General features: G+C 36.8%; 1 long non-coding RNA gene across 3 annotated transcripts in view; it reads left to right on the top strand.

Annotated features, from left to right (window-relative positions):
- The first annotated feature begins 2,561 nt into the window (after positions 1-2,561).
- Positions 2,562-19,009, top strand: part of LOC108504516 — a 93,881-nt gene continuing 77,433 nt past the window's right edge. For all 3 annotated transcript variants that reach the window (XR_001877147.1, XR_001877146.1, XR_001877145.1), the window contains exon 1: positions 2,562-2,761. This is a non-coding gene — a long non-coding RNA (uncharacterized LOC108504516). The remainder of the gene's footprint in view (positions 2,762-19,009) is intronic.

Here is a 19,009-nt window from a genome sequence, read left to right as displayed (position 1 = left end):
ATTTGCAAAACCACTGTTGACCTTACTCTGACGCGTAATGTAGAAAAACATGAACCAAGCCAAGATGTAACAACCTTTGAGAAAAGCAAGATGGCACAAGAAAGGTGGTGTTGTGAAGAAATAGTATGTATCTCAGCGTCTGAGCCCATGTCCTGCTAGAGGCCACCCTGAGTACAGTCCCAAGGACTCTACTGTACATGGAAGAAGCTTCCACTTTACGCGCACAAGATTTTAATAAATTATAGCCATGCATTTATGTGTTCTGTATTCATAGTTAGGGTGGAGCTGAATTTTGAAGACACCTAAACACACCTATGATTGTTTTAGTACCTTACTTGGTCTTTACCCAGTGACTGATGTGCCCATTTTTTTTCTAAAATTGCAACCCCCTAAATAAACAACTGCTATTTAAAAGAATAAAAACTACATGGAGACAAAAGTATTCTTCATACTACAAAAGGGTATTTCCCACATCCTTCCCCCAGGGGTGCATCTGCCTACAGGGGCAGAGAATTGATTTTCCTTCAGAGAGAATCAATTGTGAACCAGTTGTACTTTTTCCATATGCTCCAAATTTCACGGCTTCAAGGATGAATCTACTGTAGATTTAGAATCTTGTTGAGTAGCTTATTAGGTTATTAGACTAACTCTACTGTGTGTAGACTCCTACGTGGACAAGATAAACAGGTGGCACGTTAAGGGTGCTGTTCTGCTTCTGGTTCCTATTCTGCCTCAGGGTTCATTTGAATATCCTGCATGACACTGCATTGTGCCAGGCAAACATTATCTTCATGATTAAGGACTGAATCCATCAGGGTGCTTAAACACCTCACTACCAATAAGTCTAAAGTTAGACTGTCAGAAGCCTTCAGGAACTGCCTCAAATCCATAGGCAGTAATATTTCTGGCTATAAAATGCACTACGTTTCTGTCACTCAGAGCTATTGTCATCATGCTGATGACAGGAAAGGTGTCTTTACCTTTGAAGAACACACAGAAGGAGGAAATGTCCAATATACATCCCTCAAATCTCTCCTTTCATTGATTTGCTACTGGGAACTGAATAAAGTTTCTAAGAAAGCATGTTAACAACTAGATTTTTATAAGACAGTTCATTATGTCCTGTCCCTAATGAAGCAGTATGACTTTTTATATAATAAATACTCATCATCAAAACATTACAATTAAAATTAATATCACAGATAATTAAAATGTCAGAAACTATCAATGTTATAATGTTGAACACTCAGTTGTCTATTGGAAACAAAGCACACGTGATAAAGTGAAAATTGCAATAAATGATTTTTTTTTAATTTTTTATTTGGCATAGGAAAAGTAGAAGTAGAAACTTTCTTTAAAAAAATATTAGGACGAGACTGGGAATAGGCTTTAGGAAAAGATTATCATAATGTTACACTTTATTCAGACAGAAGAGAGCTCAGTTCCTGGGAAGCAGCAGTGACTAACCTCACAAGAGTTTGATCCTTAGGATCAGTGATCAAAGTTTTACTCATCTCAGGCTCTACTTTTCTGTTTGAACTAAGAACCAGCAGTTACCAGTATACTTAAGTGTCATCCCTTTTTTATCATGTAAATGTTCCTATAGATTGCTTTATAGGCCTTGGAGTTGGACCTCTCATTTATGATTAACATTTTTGATTGGATCTTTAGGAAACATCCTGATAGGCAAAGTAGATAAAATTTTAAATGAATCTACATAAAGATCCTTCTTATGGCATACATTATCAGTAGAACAAGAACAATCTCCCTGCCCATCCTGTCCTGTTCTTCACACATCTCTTTAGTTAAAACCCATTATTTTTTACTTTCCCAATACTATTCAGCAGGAGGATGCTTTCACTCATCTATTTGGTGGGCCGCTCCAGCTGCCATGGCAGATGCTCTGATTAATTACAGGCCCCAGCTAATTTTTTAAAAAACTTTTGGATGATTTATCAGTGAAGGGGATCAACAAATCCTTTGATAAATCTCAACATTTGTTATAAATTTTCTCTTGTAAGTTTCTACTTCTTTTCCAATAGTAAATAAATTGTGACAGTGGGTTATTTGGGAATTTTAACATTGTCGACAATTTCTAGGCTTAGATGGGCAGAATTATCATCTTGCATCATAGTCCGCCAACTGCAGCATCCTGTTCCTATGAAAGACCACACAAGATCACATAGTTGCAAGAGAAATCTGTTCATATGCTTCTTTGGAGCTTTAAAGCTGGAAACTGTATGGAACTGTATGAGGCTTGTACTGAACTAAGTGGATTTATGGTGATATTCTCTATAGGATGGAGGTGGGACTGGAAGAAAGAGCTCGTCTCTGGAGGGTTACAAAGAGTTACAGAGGTCGTATGGGCAGGCTCAGCTGTTCTCAGACTATTGAGGAAAATTTTAATCTATTTCTCTCCTTTCCGCTTTGGCAATTGATAAAGAGCATAAAATTCAATTTTTGTGTTAGGTTTTAACAGGGTTTTTTTTTCCCACTTCTTTCCTAGTTTTTAGTATAAAAATAATTGTCTTAATGGAGTTGGTCTGTTTAATTTTTCAGCTTATCTTGAATGTCTCCACTCCATACAAGATGCTCTGGAGGAAGGTGGAAAACCCTTTGCAACTGCCATCTAAACATCAGGTTTCCCACAGAGGTTTGCCTGCAAGTGTAACAAGTTCTTTCTTTTTGCCTGAATAATTGGGTGACTGCCCAGAAAGAAAAAGAATGAACTCTCCAGCTCCTGTCGGATCTTCCTGAAAATGTAAGTTTCTGTACCAGACTGAAAGCAAAGGCTTCTGCATAAAACATTAATATACCAAAAATGTTACTACCTATATGGACTGCATATCTGCACATCAAAGTCCTACTTTTTCCCTCCAAAAAGGTCATACCACACTGATCACATTTTGTGCTTTCTCAAGAAATCAGGATTGATCCGTTAGCTTTAGAGAAACTTTGGGAGATACTGGATAAATGGTAAATACGTAGTCAAAAAGAATCCATTGAAATGTTTGTGAACCATTTTTCAACCACCCTATAACAAATTTAAGATTGAAACTGAAAACCCAAGATGGAACTATTACTGTTTCTCAGGAAGAAAGCAGAAGGAAATACAAGCTACATGCCCCTACAAGGTCAGTTTTCTTTAACTAAATTTCCCCAAGGATCCTAGGAGCACCTCCAGTAGAAGAATCCCATGATCTCTTCTATCTAAATCTGTGGGAAAATTGTCTCCTCTTCTTGAAGTTGGCAACTGGCTTAGCCAAGGGTGGGTAAGAGAATTGCTCCAGTCAGTATTAGCAAAACCTGACTAGATAGGTTTACAGGTACCTTGTGTTCTATATTCTTTGTCAGTCAGAGACCTACCCACAGTGACTCCAAGAAGGATATAAATCCCATCCTGACGTATCATCCTCCATTTTCCCCCCTCCATTTACACCAGGTGCTAAGGCTTCACCCAAGCTACAGACTGCAGCTTTGATAAAAAGGTGTCTCTAAACAAGGGAGCTAAAGTGCCAGCACAGATCACGAGTTTATTTAACCTTAATGCATGTTTCTCTTTTACTTGTTTCAACTCTCTAAAAAACCTCATGCTTCCCTTTTCACAGAAGAAGCTAATAAGGTTTTTTACTTATTTATTTTTTAAATTTGGCTTATTTTTTTTGCCAGTTCCTTGAACTATTCCCCATTTTTGCTGAGAGCAAGGGAGAATTTCTCTCTTTTTCCCCAATGCAAGTGAAACAAAAGTTGGGGCAGAAGATTCTTTGGATATTCTGGAGGATTTCCTGTGTCTCCCCCACACAAAATGAGTAGATTTTGAGATGATTCGTGGTGACAGTGGATCCTCAGACACAGGAATGTTCTCCACAACCAAGACCCACGAGGGAGGGAAGCTCTGTGCAGGGATCAGACACTGCACTAGGCTGGCAGCCAGCAGCTCCATGACTGTTGCTGCTGTGGGGTCTTCCCAGGGGCAATGCAGGGAGATGACTGGTAGAAAGGATGAGACATCTCTGCCTACAGAGCTACAGAGCAGTCTGGTTCAACAGTGACAAATCTTGGCTTGGTACTAAGTGGCAGTGTAAAGGACAGGAACACTACGGGCCATATGGCAAATATTTTTAATTGGTAATGGGTGTTTATACATTTCATACTGCCTCTCCGGAGACATGACTAGAAAGGTGAGATGACAGGTCCCAAAGGAATAGAAGTTCGTATTTCTGACTCATCATTCACCCTACCTTTTTATTAAGAATGTGATCTTATTCAACACAAGTATACAAAATACAGGAGATGCAATAAATAATTGGCTAAACCAATGAATTTACATTAATGGCTACGAGCATGGACACAGATCACTACTTTGAGGACTGAAAAAGCATATGTATTTCAAAAGCTTTTCTTCCGTGAGCATTCAGATGATGTGATATTTGATCCTGTAGGGGTTTTTTTAAATTTAGAATGGCTTCCCTCATCTTTTTTAATATATTTATCTTTGCTACTTAACTAATATTAGTGAAGCAGATGATGCATAATTTATATAAAGAATGATCTCCATTCAGCACTTAGAGAAGCAAGAAAGTTACAGGCAATCACCAGCTTCACTTTTTGATAGGCAACGCAATGAGCATCTGTGTATTAACCCAGATTTTGTAGGTGTGTTTCTTCCAAAGCAAAGGAAATGACTAAAAAGGCAACCCCATTGACCTTTGTCTCTGGGTTATCTTTTGTAGCCCTTTCTCTCCCATCATTTAGTGTTTCAGTATGATTGTCTGAAACTGGATGGATCTGAGCTGCCGAAACCACCAGCGAGCTTACATGAAGAACAAGTAGTTGTACTGTCTTCCTCAGCCTACACACTGACTCATTAATATATTTTTTGAAGTTCTGGCAGCTCTGTCAAGAAGTCTGTGAAGGAATCTTCAAAAAGGAAACTTTGCACTGAGAGAATGTGCAAAGCAAGTATGTGTTTGGCAGAGTGGCAGAAACTATAGAACAGTTTCTTGCTAGTTGCTCAGATAACATAATGCAATTCAGGAAACAATACTGGACTAGAATACTATAAAATAAAAAGCAAAATAATTTCTGTGTGGAAAACAGTAATTTTGGCAGCTTTATAAACATAACATGTTCTGTGTATGTCTTGCGTTAAAGTAAGGGGGAAGGAGCAAAGACTAAGCTTTGAAACATGCATGAAGGAGACAAGATTTTTGTATTGTACTTACAGTGTTTTGTTGCATTGATTTTGATGGAATATATAGGCTTCAAAGTTGTTAACAGGACCAACACTAAATAATCAAAAAAGGTTCAAATTTTAATTAGAGAGGACTTCTTTAGTTTCATGACATAAAGTTACCATTACAACAATTTTAGGCAAAGTTAAATATACAAAAGAAGGAACAAGAGGCAAAGCATTTGTAATATAGCATAGTAATTAAGCCTTGTAATAACACTCCTTATTCCTATTCCTTTCAAAAGCAGAGAATATTTGAAGAAAAATCCTTTGACTGACAGGATTTCAGATGGTTTATAGAAAAGAGAAATATATTCAAGTTTATCTACTTTATTGATGTTAGAGTCCTGAAGGTAGAGTGGGAATAATAAATGCAAAATTTGTAGAAAAGAATAACCAATACTGTAAAGAAAATATCAGGTTCTAGTTCTCAGTTTAACTTTTCGGTCTGACCTCCTGAAAATATAATCAATATAGCAGAATAGCATAGGTTCTTGCTCACTGCTCTTATACCTAGCAAATAACTTTGTGAGGTTATTTAAAGACCTCATTATTACTATGTCTTTTTATTCATAGAATAATGCATGCTACCAACATGTAATAGATCACTAAGTCAAACTTAGGCTAAAGAGTAGCCAAAAACCACCACAACTGAGAAACAGTTACGTGTTGTAGAGGTTCTTCAGGACTAAAGTCACCAAAAGAGGTGACTGCTCTCTGAATTGTTCTCTGTATTTCGGTATGGACAGACTTACTGCATAAAATAGTATGACAGGGGCCTGAAGATGCCATAGTGGAGTTTAGCATCTATGAGAAGGATGCTAAAATTCACTTCTTACTTCACCTCTTCCATAGTCATTATTGACAAATCAAAAGGCAATGAATAAAATACCCTACTCTCTATTTTTCCCATTAATTACAATTGATTTCTGATATAACAATTTTTGTCTATACATTTGTAATCTTAGTCTTTTCTGTTTGCCACATATCATTTCAGTACAGTCCTTGGACTGTAGAACTGCTTCAGAAACATTTAGGCTCGATTTGCTTAACTCCTTGTTTTTATCTTTAACCTCTCATGGTTTTTGTAAACATTTTTATGTACCACGGTGTTTTGTGTTTTCTTTGCTTTAGACAGTATGTGTTAGATTCTATGTTCTAGCCATCCATCCTTTTGGATCAGCATGATTTTCCGTGAAGTTGTTCATTATATGTGCCTATACAGCTTGTTTTAAACAAGATGGGATGCATGTAATTTACATAATCAACTCAGTGTACTAATTGGAGGAGCCACTATTTTCAATATCCTAGAAAAACAATACCAGTCTAAAACAAGAATATTGAAAGGACCTACTTCTCTAATTAGTAGACAAGGGGTTTATCTTCCATTTTATTCAAAATGTTACTGTGTCTAAGTGTTTTGCCACACCAAAGATTAGTGACATTTTGATCTAGGAAGGTCAAAAATAAGATGCCTCAACTAGTATTGCACAGAAGCTGCCCTTTATGCTTTACAAAGTAAACAAGACATCATACATAATTCCCCCCTCAAAGAGTAATATCATATACAGGCTATGTATGAAGCTGCAGAATATAGTCCTAAAAAAACAATCCATATATGAATATTTTTGATGAAGTTATTAAGAAGAAATAGTTAAAAAATAGCATTTTCAGAGTTCCGTGATAATGAGTAGAAGACATAAGCAATGGGGAAGTTACCATTTCTCTTGTTCCAGGCACCTATATACAGTACATTTTGGAAAATTTTCCAATATTAATTACTTTGTCAGAAAATTTTGACCATTAATTCTTGCTAATCTTTATACAGAGTATAAAGAAATTCGTGCTCACTGCTTCTTCCCCCAGAAGACACATACCATACCATAATTAGGCCACTGCAACGTTATTACTATTTTTTTTAAAATCAGACTTTTAAAAACATTGCTTACAAGACATTTTATCTAGACATCAAACAATTTTTTTAGTTATTTTCTGCTTCCTCACCAAGATTTTCAGTGTTCCTCAAAACTTATGGACAACACAACTCTACTCAGAATTCCACTATAAGTTTCACCAAAGTCATGTGTAAGGAAAGCACTACCACAGTTTTAGTCATTAGTCCCCAAATTATGCACTGAAAACCACACAATTTGTTCTTAATATTTTGCATAGAATTCAAACAATGAATAAATCAGCTGAAAAACAGACACCTTGCATAGTACTGGTTTTGGCTGTATCACACTACACCTTTGCAATTTGCCAACCCGTGCGATTTACTGTGCCTCCTTGCCTTTACTGGTATTTAGTATTCTGGTCAATCTATGAATTGAGAAGAAAATTTATTGTTTATTTCTGGATAACTTAGGGGAATATGAGTAGAACTGAGTTAGTCTAGAGACAAAGGGGATATATATTGTTCATAGATGTCCTCAGACTGTGGTCAGCTCTACGGAAAATAATACATCGAGATGTCATAGAATCATAGGATGGTTTGTGTTGGAAGAAATCTTAAAGATCGTCTAATACCAACCCCCCTGCCATGGGCAGGGATGCCACCCACTACATAAGGTTGCCCAAGGCCCAACCCAACCTGACCTTGAACACTTCCAGGGATGGGGCATCCACAGCTTCTCAGGGCAACCTGTTCCAGTGCTTCACCACTCTCTGACTAATGAAGTTCCTCCTAACATCTATTCTAAACCTTCTCTCTTGCAGTTTAAAGACTTTACTTTTGTCCTATAACTGTCAACCCGTACGAAAAGTCCCTCTCCCTCCTTTTTAAAAGCCTCATTAAGGTATTAGAAAGCTTCAATGAGGTGTCCCCAAAACCATCTCTTCTCCATGCTGAACAATTCCAGCTCTCTTAGCCTGTCTTTGTAGGGGAGGTGTTCAAGCCCTATGATCATCTTTGCAGCCCTCCTCTGGATCTGCTTGAAGAGGTCCATATCTTTCTTTTGCTGAGGACCCCAGATCTGGACCCAGCACTCCAGGTGGGGTCTCACGAGGACAGACCAGAGGGGCAGAAACCTCCCTTGACCTGCTGGCCACTCCTCTTTCGATGCAGCCCAAGATGCAGTTGGCTTTCTGGGCTGTGAGCACACACTGTTGGCTCATGTCTGGCTCGTCATGCACGAGAACACCCAAAACCTTACCTTTGGATCTGCTCTCAGTGACTTCTTCTCCCAGTCTGTTCTCATGTCTGGGATTATCCCAGATGTCAGTTTATGGTCATCTGTAAGCAGTAAGAAGAAAGATTGTTGTAGTCTTCTGACTGTCTTATTAAACTTCCTTCCCTTAACAAATAAAAATAGGGGTTTTACCTTATTAGCTCAGATAAAATGCTTGATGTGGGATAGACCTAGAGACTGCTACTAGGATACAATGCTTTTCACCTTGAAGTCACCAGTTTTAACTTTTGTTCCAATGCATAAAAGAAGTTTTCCTCTGTTGTGAGCTTGCGTTTCACTTCCAGGCCAGCAAAAATGTGGTTTTCTGCACAAAGTGTTTATGCTTCTCTTCTAAGCAGACTGCATGGGGCCATGATCAGAACCTCCCTGGGAGACCCCAGCCTCACTGCATGGTGGAACAGGGTGAGCGGGCGAGTGGGGGTGTGTGTGGGGTGAGCTCCATGTCTGCAGTGATACCTGTTACAATTTGCCCTTTCAGGGTAGAGTACAATGCAAAAGTTTTTCTGATTTTAATTCAACCCCTCCTCTGCCTCCTCCCTGAATCTTATCTGGACTGGAAGGAGGTAGAGGAGGTAAATGCTCCTTGTCTGCTGAAACAGCCTCACACCACTCCCCTTCTACCACGCTTCACTTTTTTTTATGACTATGATACAAAGACATGAGACAGACGATTTTTCTCTGCAAGGTTTTCTGTTTAATTAAAGGCCTATTGTGCCTGAGCTAACTCTGGTTTTAAGGAGGGCTCTGTTTAAAATCAGGGTAATAGGTTATTACAATTCTAGAGAAGAACATTTGCTGAGAAATATTTTGCCCTGGTTAAATTTTTGTGGAATACCACAAAATACAAAATAGATCCCTTAATCTCAGTGGATATCTTGAAAACTTATTACTAAAATATATATATAAATATGTAAGTACTATTCATTTTTTGAATGTTGGCATGTTGTAAAATTCTGTTTTCTTTTCATTTCATGCTGTTGTAAATAAACTGAATCTGTACAGTAGGTTTTTGTCAGACTCCCTGAAAGACAATTTTATTTTATAGCACATCCTAGACTGACAGCCAGAAACTGTTCTGCACCACCTCAGTATAAACAAAATTAGCTTTTCACAATATTTTTGCAGATGTTAAAGGTCATTAATAGAATGAAACCAGATGACTAAAGCAATACATTTGGAATGATTGGGTTTTATTTTTCTCCCCAGCTTAAAGACACAGAGTCCTCTTTTCTTGACTACTTGGCTACATTTCAAATGTTCCTTTTTTTTTTTTTTTGCTATTTAATGGTTTCCAAAATCATAAAAGTGAAAGTACTGGGATATGTATTTCTTGGCTTATGTAACCTCACTTGTGTGAAAGATTTGGGATTTTTTACAGAGACCAATATAATATTAACTCTTCAAACTACACATTCCTGGAACAATAGTCCAACCTCTAAATCTTGGTCAAGGTCGCACTTTTGCAATGATCGAAAGAAAGATGACTAGCAGATGAAGAAAAATCATCTCCAAAATTCAACTATATTATGGAATAAAAGGAAAACTCCCCTTAGAAATGTAGTTCTGTGGATTTTGGAGTGCATTGTTTAAGTGTGCATTGTTTAAGTGAGGGACAATGTTAATAACAACTGAAAACTAACCTTTGTCTTTCCTATAGAACAGCTATGTCAGAGTGTGATTAGTTTTGTGGCTTATCTAAATGATAATGAAGAGCCTTATTTGCCTTCTAACTTTAAAATTCTGCTGCTACATATGCAATACTATACTCATTAGTTTAAACTATATTAAACTATATATATGTTTCGGAAATAAAAGATAAATAACAAATAATTGCTTGTCAAGCAATGAAAGTATCTTAAACGCTTTTAAAGACATATAGTTTGTTGATTCCTTCCAAAAACTTTTAATATAAATAAAAAAATCACAAATCAGGCCCATCCTGAAAGCTGAGATAAGAATTCATGTATGTCTAGTTTGGAGCACCTTTAAAAGAGGTATGAAAAGAGAGAAATGAGGCTGCTCATTCTATACAGGACTGGATTTTATTAGGACATGGGGAAAATTAAAAGGCGAGAAGGTAATGACAAGGAGTGATGGAGTGTGTTTTAGTGGGAAAATGAAAAGGAGAAAAATTGATAAGGTAGAGGGATCATTTCAAGGCCCTATCATCCAGCAGAGGGAAGTGGGAGAAGCTGTTCTGTGGTAAGGATAACTTAGGAAGTCTTTCCTTACCTTAATAAAACAAAGAAAAGCCTTTCTTGTGCAGAATGTAGACTACAACTGAGAGAAAGAGAGATCAGTGGTTTATTATCTTGATTAATTCAGACTCTGAACAAAGACTTCAACTCTATAGTCAGGCAATGAGGTAAAATAGAGAGTTTTGAGATATTGGAGGGAAGATGTGAGGCTTGAAACTAAGCATGAAAGAAGTATCAAGCATAAAACTATTTGTGAAACGGGATGAGCAGCAAGATCATAAATGTATTTGAAACAGGAGAAAAGGGAAAAGGCAGGTTAAGTTTTGGTGAAACAAGGCAAGGAGTTTCATTTTAATATGGACCATTTAAGGTAGTGTTGGGATATTCAAGTTGAAAGCCTGGGGAGAGCGCCAAAGAGTCTCCAATGAATGACTAGAGACATGATTTGACAAAGAGAGATAAAGCAGTAATTTGTCATCAGAGGACTACAGAAATGGTAGTTGAGTATTGTTATTCCTTAGGTTAGAAAGGGGCACTACAGAGGAGAAAAGGCTAAGAACAAAAAGCTTTGGAGAAGCTTTGAAACCTTGTCTTCTCTAAATTAAGGTAGTTGAATGTATAAGAGGTAAAGGCATAAGCTGATAAGAATAGCCTAGTGAAACAGCAAAAGAAACAAAGAAAAGAAAAAGCTGTGAAAATGCTTCATTCACTTTCTCAAGAATAAATAGAACAATGTGCCATTTGCCTGTCTATAAATAAGTAAATAAATAAATAGATAAAATAAAATCTTTCTCCATGACTTATCACTGGAATGTTGGCAAATAGAGAGTAGAAGGTTCTGGTACCTTGAAATATCATGGCATGGCCATTTTCCTATGCTGTTTATTGCCAAATAGTTGCTTTGAATTTTGTGGCACATACCAGCACCATCCTGATGCTGCATAGTTTTGTTAAGAAATTATCGAAAATTATCTTTTTGTTTCTTTTTGTATTGCTTTATTTTTCTTAGAATCTATTAGGACAATTGTGAAAAACTTTTGTCTGAAGAGATTTGACAAACAGCTGGGCTGCAACAAGGATGAATAACTGAGGTGGGTAGGGGGAAATCTTTAAAGGTTAATGCTAAATACATGCAGAAGTTTTATGAGATAGACCTTTAAATACCATTGCTCCTTAAACAATTATGGGATAGGTGTACTTCCTACAGCAAGCATATAATGAAATAAAATTAATGGATTAAACCAGTGGGTAACATTCTCCATCACATTAGAGATAGGTATGGCAGGACCCAACAGCTTGTCTTGCTGTCTTCAAAGAGTATATGGGAATCTGGATGTACTGTAAATGCAATCATACCACCACTGTTTTATGGGGAAAAAATGATGTGATCAGTTCCTATTCTAGCCAAACAAATTTAGATGGATGAAAACCTCAACCAAGAGCAAATAATTTTCATAAGAGTGTACAAATTTCTGAGGGTAGGATTCGAGGAAAGCCCCCTTTCCCTTTTCCTTCCCTTTCTCTTCCTTTTCCCTTCCCTTCCCTTTCCCTTCCCTTCCCCATGGAAAATTATTTTACTTTAGCAAGAATGCTGTGACATGTCCTTTGATCTACTGGAGTATTTGCATATGCAGATATCTGTGAGCCACACTTTGCTGGTAACAGTCTGAATCCTTTGAATTATCAGAACACTCATAAACTACAGCTCTTATAGCAAAAATCAACTGATGAATTTGTCAAGCCTCTCAGTTTATATTTTCGTGCCGATTCTGCAGATCAGCTCAGTGCTACATTCTGGTGTCCAGTGCCAAAGGTTATGTACTAGAATGCTTTTAGTCCTAACTTATCTGGACCACTAAACAACAACCTGTCAATGTAAAGTGCCCTGTGAGCAGAAAGTCTACTGCATGTAGAACTAAAGATGAGCAACAAGTTTAACTAAATAAACCTGGCTATTATAGCTGTTTTTTCTTTACTTAGAATTACCAAAGTGATTCACACTTTTTTTTTGAAGTACATAAAACTAATCTATCAGCTCCAAAAGGCGTTGGCTAAACCTTTCCATTGTGGTTTCCTTTAGAAAGTCCTATTTCAATTAAATATTCATATATTTACGGTAGCTTTTCACTCAGTTCTAAATAGCAGGCATCTGTGATAACTGTGTTAACCTTTGGTAAATGTTGACCCATTAAGTATCTTCCTCAGCTGCCTAACAATAATTTATGTTATGATATAAAAGTAATTTAATTCTGTTGAAAAGGAAGCAATTTAGATATTATTCTTTATGTGTGTGAATGGGATTCCTATAATCAATTATGTAATTGAGTAAATGTATTTAGAACCATTAAAGTTAGACAGGTTCCATTTAAAATTCCCATTTTAAACAACCCCAAAAAATACAATTTTCTTGTATATTTCTATATATATTTATACACTGTATGTACACATCGAGTTTCTTTTCACATTTAGGGTTATTTAGTTACCAAATTAATTCAACACTATGAGCTCACGCTGCAAAACGCCATGGAAATGGAGTATTTACATATGCTAATGACTTTCAATTAAGAAACATGCAAATAACTGTGAGAAAGCAAAATTAAAACACTGTACTAATAACCTGACAATTACAAGGAAAACTATATTATGCAAGACTACAAACATAATTGCACAAGGTCTATCTGACTACAAGGGTAGCTAATACAAATTGTGCACCAAATTGTAAATTATTACAGTCCCTGACAGACTTCTTGCTGTAGGACTAAGGCCCGTTATAGTGCGCTGTGGTACCCCAGTGAAGTGCTGGGGTACCACATGAGGGTCAGGGACAGAGGCAGGATAAGAATCAGGTCAGAAAATTTATCATTATGATGAGCTTTCACAGCTCCCTCTTTGGTATAAGAAGTGAAACTGCAGTTGGTTTTTGAGCTGTTAAACTAAGATAAGCTAAGCAGCTGCTTGGTGGCTTGTGGTAATTAAGGATTTTCCCTTTCACATAAAAAAAAACCCCAAACAGATTTCCTTCAACCAGAAGATCATAATTTCAAAACTTGTTTTTTATTCAAATTTTGATGGACTATGGAAATTTAAAATATTTCAGTAGAAAGTCATTCTGGAAACTGAAATTCTGTTTTGAAAATTCAGAATGTTTCCTTTAACAAGGTAGAAGTCTGTTTCAATATTACCACAACATTGTAACACTTTGTGGGCCCATAATATATTACTACCACTATAGATGGATATAATTTGATTACTTAGCTATAAAATTTATGTTATATAGGGTGAGGAATTCATTCTTACCTCTCACAAAAGAAAACTTTCTGTCCTGTTGTAACAAAAAGCAAACCTTTTAGAAGAGAAAAAACCACAACATAAAACCTAGTGCCTTATCTTACGTGACAAGAACTTGGTTGTTGGCTGCATGTAATTCAGGGAGACAAAGTCTGTTTCAGCACACACATTTCAAAGAATGATTGTAGTGACTCCCTATACTTTTCCTGTCTCACAGACCCAATAATCTTTATCAGCTATAACTTTGTCCCACAAACACTGAGCTAAGGACATCTCTGCAGAAATAGTTACAAACTCTTCTAAGATTCTGTGAAGGCTACAGCACACTGATTCAACTATGTGTACACATCTTTGCCAGCATACATCATTGACTGTGTATTTCTTGTACTCCAGAGATTAAAGCAACTTTACTGCTAACTGTAGTGGTGAAGCAATGCAGGAAGACAAAGAACTGATTTTTTCCTACCTCTTCTGTTATTTTGATCTAGTTTTTATAGTCTGTGTTCACAGTGTTAAGTCTGTCAATCTTTATAGGCATTTAAGACTCAATTGCTTCAATGGGTAAAACTCATCTTTGTATTTGTATCACCAGACTCAAACCCTGCATTACATTTTACCTGCTAGAAAATAATTTTTAACCTTAAAGTAAATGCAGGTCATTTAAAAACTCTCCTTAATGGTAATACTAATGATACAGAAACAGAACAGAATTTGATTTTACATATCGCTCTTCAGACACTTCAAATGTATTTTCATTTGGTAATGATTATGACAATGGTGGCAGATGCCTCAACCTGTGTACCAGCTTGCATGTTAACACCTTTCTTCAGAGAGGGGCCATTGTTTCCCACTGGGTTTTAAACTTGGCAAGTCACATATTACACAGCACTTTAGGCATTTTCAAACAAGTTTAGGTAGATAACAGTCAGAGTTCGTGCCTATCAAATGATCCTTAACACCTCTGTGATTTCTATACAAGATGTTAAAAAGGCCAGAGGAATAGAGGTAACACTGTAAGACTCCACTGCACTATAGTCACAATACTACAGAGATGATGTGCCCTTAGTATGAGTACTTACAACCCTACCATCTTCTCTGACAAATGAAAAAATTAAAAGTCAATAACAGTTTATGTCACTACCTCTATCTGGTCAAAAAGCTTTTGGCATTGCTTGAAGTTATGGTCATTGAAAATAAGTTAGTGGTGGTCTTCAAAAGGTTCAGAGTTCAGTGGATTGACCGCCTTATAAGTTGAAAGAACAGGTAACACAAGCAACTGAAACTAGAATGCTTAAGCACAGTGTTGTAAAAGTTCTTCTTACACTGTATTTTTTAACAAAAAATGAAGTGCTATTTCCAAGTCTCCACTACTGACACACAACTGAGTAGAAAATACAGAATCCAAATGAAGGTATTGTAATCCAGTGTTTAACCTTTTCCTTCCATGTAGTGGCTTACTGATGAGGAAAAGTAGATGAGCTTGATGTTTGACAGGTAGACAGGGAAGAAAATTCATGAACCAAAGGATTTATGCTCTGTATTACCACATGTGTGATTAGACTCGTCTGAGGAAAGGTCTGTAGCCATACAGTCTCCTGGTGCCAACTGTACTTCCTAGAGTGCACAGACATTTGATTTCAACATATGAGACATAGAAGACAAACCGCTAAGAGAAGATGTAGCAGATAGTGTCACTGAATGTAGCAATTTCATAAGATGATGAGTCCAAGTAAATGTATAACCAGGCATCATACATATGCAAGGTTGTTGAAGAACACTGGACACACTTATTCATTCTGATGTTTTAATTTATTTTCTTAATCTGTATTTTTTGTATTCTCATAATTCTTTTTTTCCCCCCACCCACTTAAAAGGAAGCTGAATGAAAGGATGGTGATGCATGGGAAGAGAGTCAGGGCTGGCAGATTGTGTTCAGCATCCTCCACATTCCCTTATTAGTTTAGTCAGATACATTAGTTCACATTATGAGAAACAGATGAGAAACTGCTAAAACATACATTATGAGAAACATTAGGAGAAGCTGTTAAGCATATATCTAAATAATGTTAAACCAACAGCAACTCCAGCTGAGGGCCAGCTGACTCACCAAGCTCTGTAAATTTAAGCTTTGCAGCACTTGCACAGTATGTGTATTCCCACTAACCATCAGACAGGTTGAGTTGTAATGCTGAGTAATCATTGCATAAACCCTGTGTGGGGGAGATGAAGAAGGGCAACAAATTGAGGCAGCAGAACTCCAGCAAAAGGAATTGATGACAGCATCCACAGTGCCTACGTTATACCTGTTCTTCATCACGATATAAAAATTTCAGCTACTCTAGACACTTTGTTGGGTGAATTCCACATGCTTTTCTTTTCCTTGAATTTTCTTCCCGTGTTGCAGAAAGGCTATTTTAAGTTCTGTGCAAGACAATGAGCTAAAATATGTCAAATATAATGAAGTACTAGGGAAATAAAAAAGGGTGTTTCACAGGATTATCCACAGAAAATCATATGTGGTTTGGCAGAACCTGTAAAATAAATGCTTATGGTTGCATGACTCACCTTTGTTTTGAGCTGACCTGTGGAAGGCATTAGTAGGACTGCTATGATACTCAGCTCTGCTAATGTTTTGACTATTTCAGTTAGCCTGGCTTGATGATCAGATCTCAGTAGAATGGAAAATGCAGTGTCTGTGTGAGATGAGGTCAGTCCATGTCATCCAGAATGATTTTTCCATGAAAGTCTTTACTTACACTTGGATTCAGCACCTCAAGCATTGTCAACCCTTTGAGCATCTTTAGGTAATAAATTTTGCAAATCTTTCAAGTAGGATGGCTCAGATTTTTTTGCAATACTGCAAAAACAAGACAAGTTGCTCCTCTTCACACAACATATTCATGCCAACAGTTTGATTTCTAGGAAAATTCCATGTCTTGTAAGACAGACTTATGCACATTTTGCTTTTGTTATTGCACAGAAATTCATCTGTGATACATTCTAACTGTGTTTGGTTTGTTGTTTTGTTTCGGTTTAAATTTTATTTTAACGATAACTTGTCTTTTTTAGATACTTTGGAAATGTGAATAATTGTATGACAAGCACTTCCAATAAGGAACCGAAATGCTGTGTAAGATACTACCTTTCCCTTGTAAAGCATGAATAAATATACATATGACAAATGTATAGCCTCTGGTAGCAAATGTTGGGTTTTTAATAATTACTAAAGAGAGAGAAATCATTCCTAATAAATAATGCATACTATGCACTAAACAAGTCCCCTAGCAGGATGGCAATAATTTTCAGTGTACGTGTTGTTTGTGAAATCAGGTATCTTCCTCTTCCAAAGCAACCAAAATTAGAAAGCAGTGGGGGTTCACCATTCTTCTGGTTTTGGCACCCTCTTTGTTCAGGCTTCCATTCTGTAGTTTGGTTCCATTAGCATACTGGTTTCACAGGTTTGAACTACGTACAACACACTGTGCTCCAAAATGGAAGTTTTTTTAAAGTCTGAGTTTTTCTAGCATAAAAGGAGTTTGGTTGTACGATGTTTTTTAGTCAGGGAGTCCTCTCAATAAGGTTTTCCCATCATGGTCAGATTTCTTAACTTCCCACTTCTTAACTTCTTAGGCATCCCATCATGAATGGATGAAGTTCATAATTTTTGCTATCTTCCCTGAGATTCATGAACATAGTATGGGCTGTGATTTGCTGCTGTGTGTCTAAAACATATTGTGCACCAAATTACAGGTGCCTGCTGACTGTTTTGCTATTACATTTTTTTGAAATTCAGCCAGGCTAGTATAGAAGGTGGAAGTAGACTGCTACTTTTGCCCCACAAGTTTTTCCTTCGTGTTTTAAATGAGTTTTGCTCCGGCCATGCCTGAACCTCTTCTGCATTGATTTTTCATTAGCCCTCTTGCTAATAAGAAAACACTGACACAAATGCAATTAAAACAATTTTGGAATTTCCACATGCAAATATTTGCACCAAATTTGGTTGTGTGTAATAGGGAAGCAGACAATGACACATGATTTATTTAATAAGTGATGACTAGCTAACATTGACAAAATAGAAGTTATTAAACAGAGAATAATTGAAAAAGACTTTCTGTGTTTGATCTGCTGTTAAACAAAATGTAGTTAAAAATGTGGTTAATTTTAAGCAATAAACGTAGTTGATTGAGAAAAAACCTTTTACTTGCTTACGGATACTGCACAGACAGATGTGGAGGTTAAGCGGGTTAGGTAAATAATTCATTGTGAAATATTTGCTCAGCAATAATACAGCTTCACTTTTTTTCTGTTGTTGTTACCTTTAACACTGCCTCCTTTTTTCCATTCTCAGTTCTTCTAGAGAGACAAAATTGATAGCTACATAGGAGGAGTATCTGACAGCTTAATGAACAATTATTAGTGTCTGTGGCATATTTTCGAACAGTTTTTCATGAAGAGATGGGTGGTGTAATCCACTGCAGTGTTTAAGTGGAGCCTCTTTTGTCAACACCTGCTATTAGAGAGCGTAACACTCAGTGGGACTAGAGTATTTACATCTCTTTTTAGGGAATTTGCAGTTGTAGGTGGCTGGAAGCAAGCTGTCGCACAAGGGGGACTTTCTGTCCCAGGGTATACAGACAAACCATGCACTGTTTGGGGGAACTAAGCATTGGCTATGCTGTGGAAAGATTTTTTAAGTTAAATAGTGTCTCAACAAATTACATCTCTATTTGTTTAAAACCAAGAGAAAGTAATGATTGTGGAATTGTACAAGACTTACAAAATAGCTAATACCACATATGAGAGTCTTAGAGTTCATCATAGTAATGTGAGCCTGTTCTCTGCCTATGAATAGTCAAAGCATCAGAGTAAAGTGGAAATTCTTCTCATTTACTGAGCCACAGTTGGTAAGGGTTTAGTGTTCAGTGCTCGGAAGCATATCTCTATTTTTTTGTCTGCTCAGCTAGTTAAAAAGATCTTGCTGGATAATTGTGAATGTTATTATCCAAACTGTAAACTGCTTATCCTTATATAGTCCCATCTATTTACCTCTCTACTGAGTAGCCCAATTTGCAATATTGTCCTGGTTTGAGTGGCACTAATGT

The sequence above is a fragment of the Lepidothrix coronata genome, unplaced genomic scaffold (genome assembly GCF_001604755.1).
Source record: "Lepidothrix coronata isolate B3197 unplaced genomic scaffold, Lepidothrix_coronata-1.0 Scaffold166, whole genome shotgun sequence".
NCBI classification, from domain to species: domain Eukaryota; kingdom Metazoa; phylum Chordata; class Aves; order Passeriformes; family Pipridae; genus Lepidothrix; species Lepidothrix coronata.
Note: the sequence above shows the minus strand (reverse complement) of the source record. Positions and strands in the feature narration are given on the sequence as shown.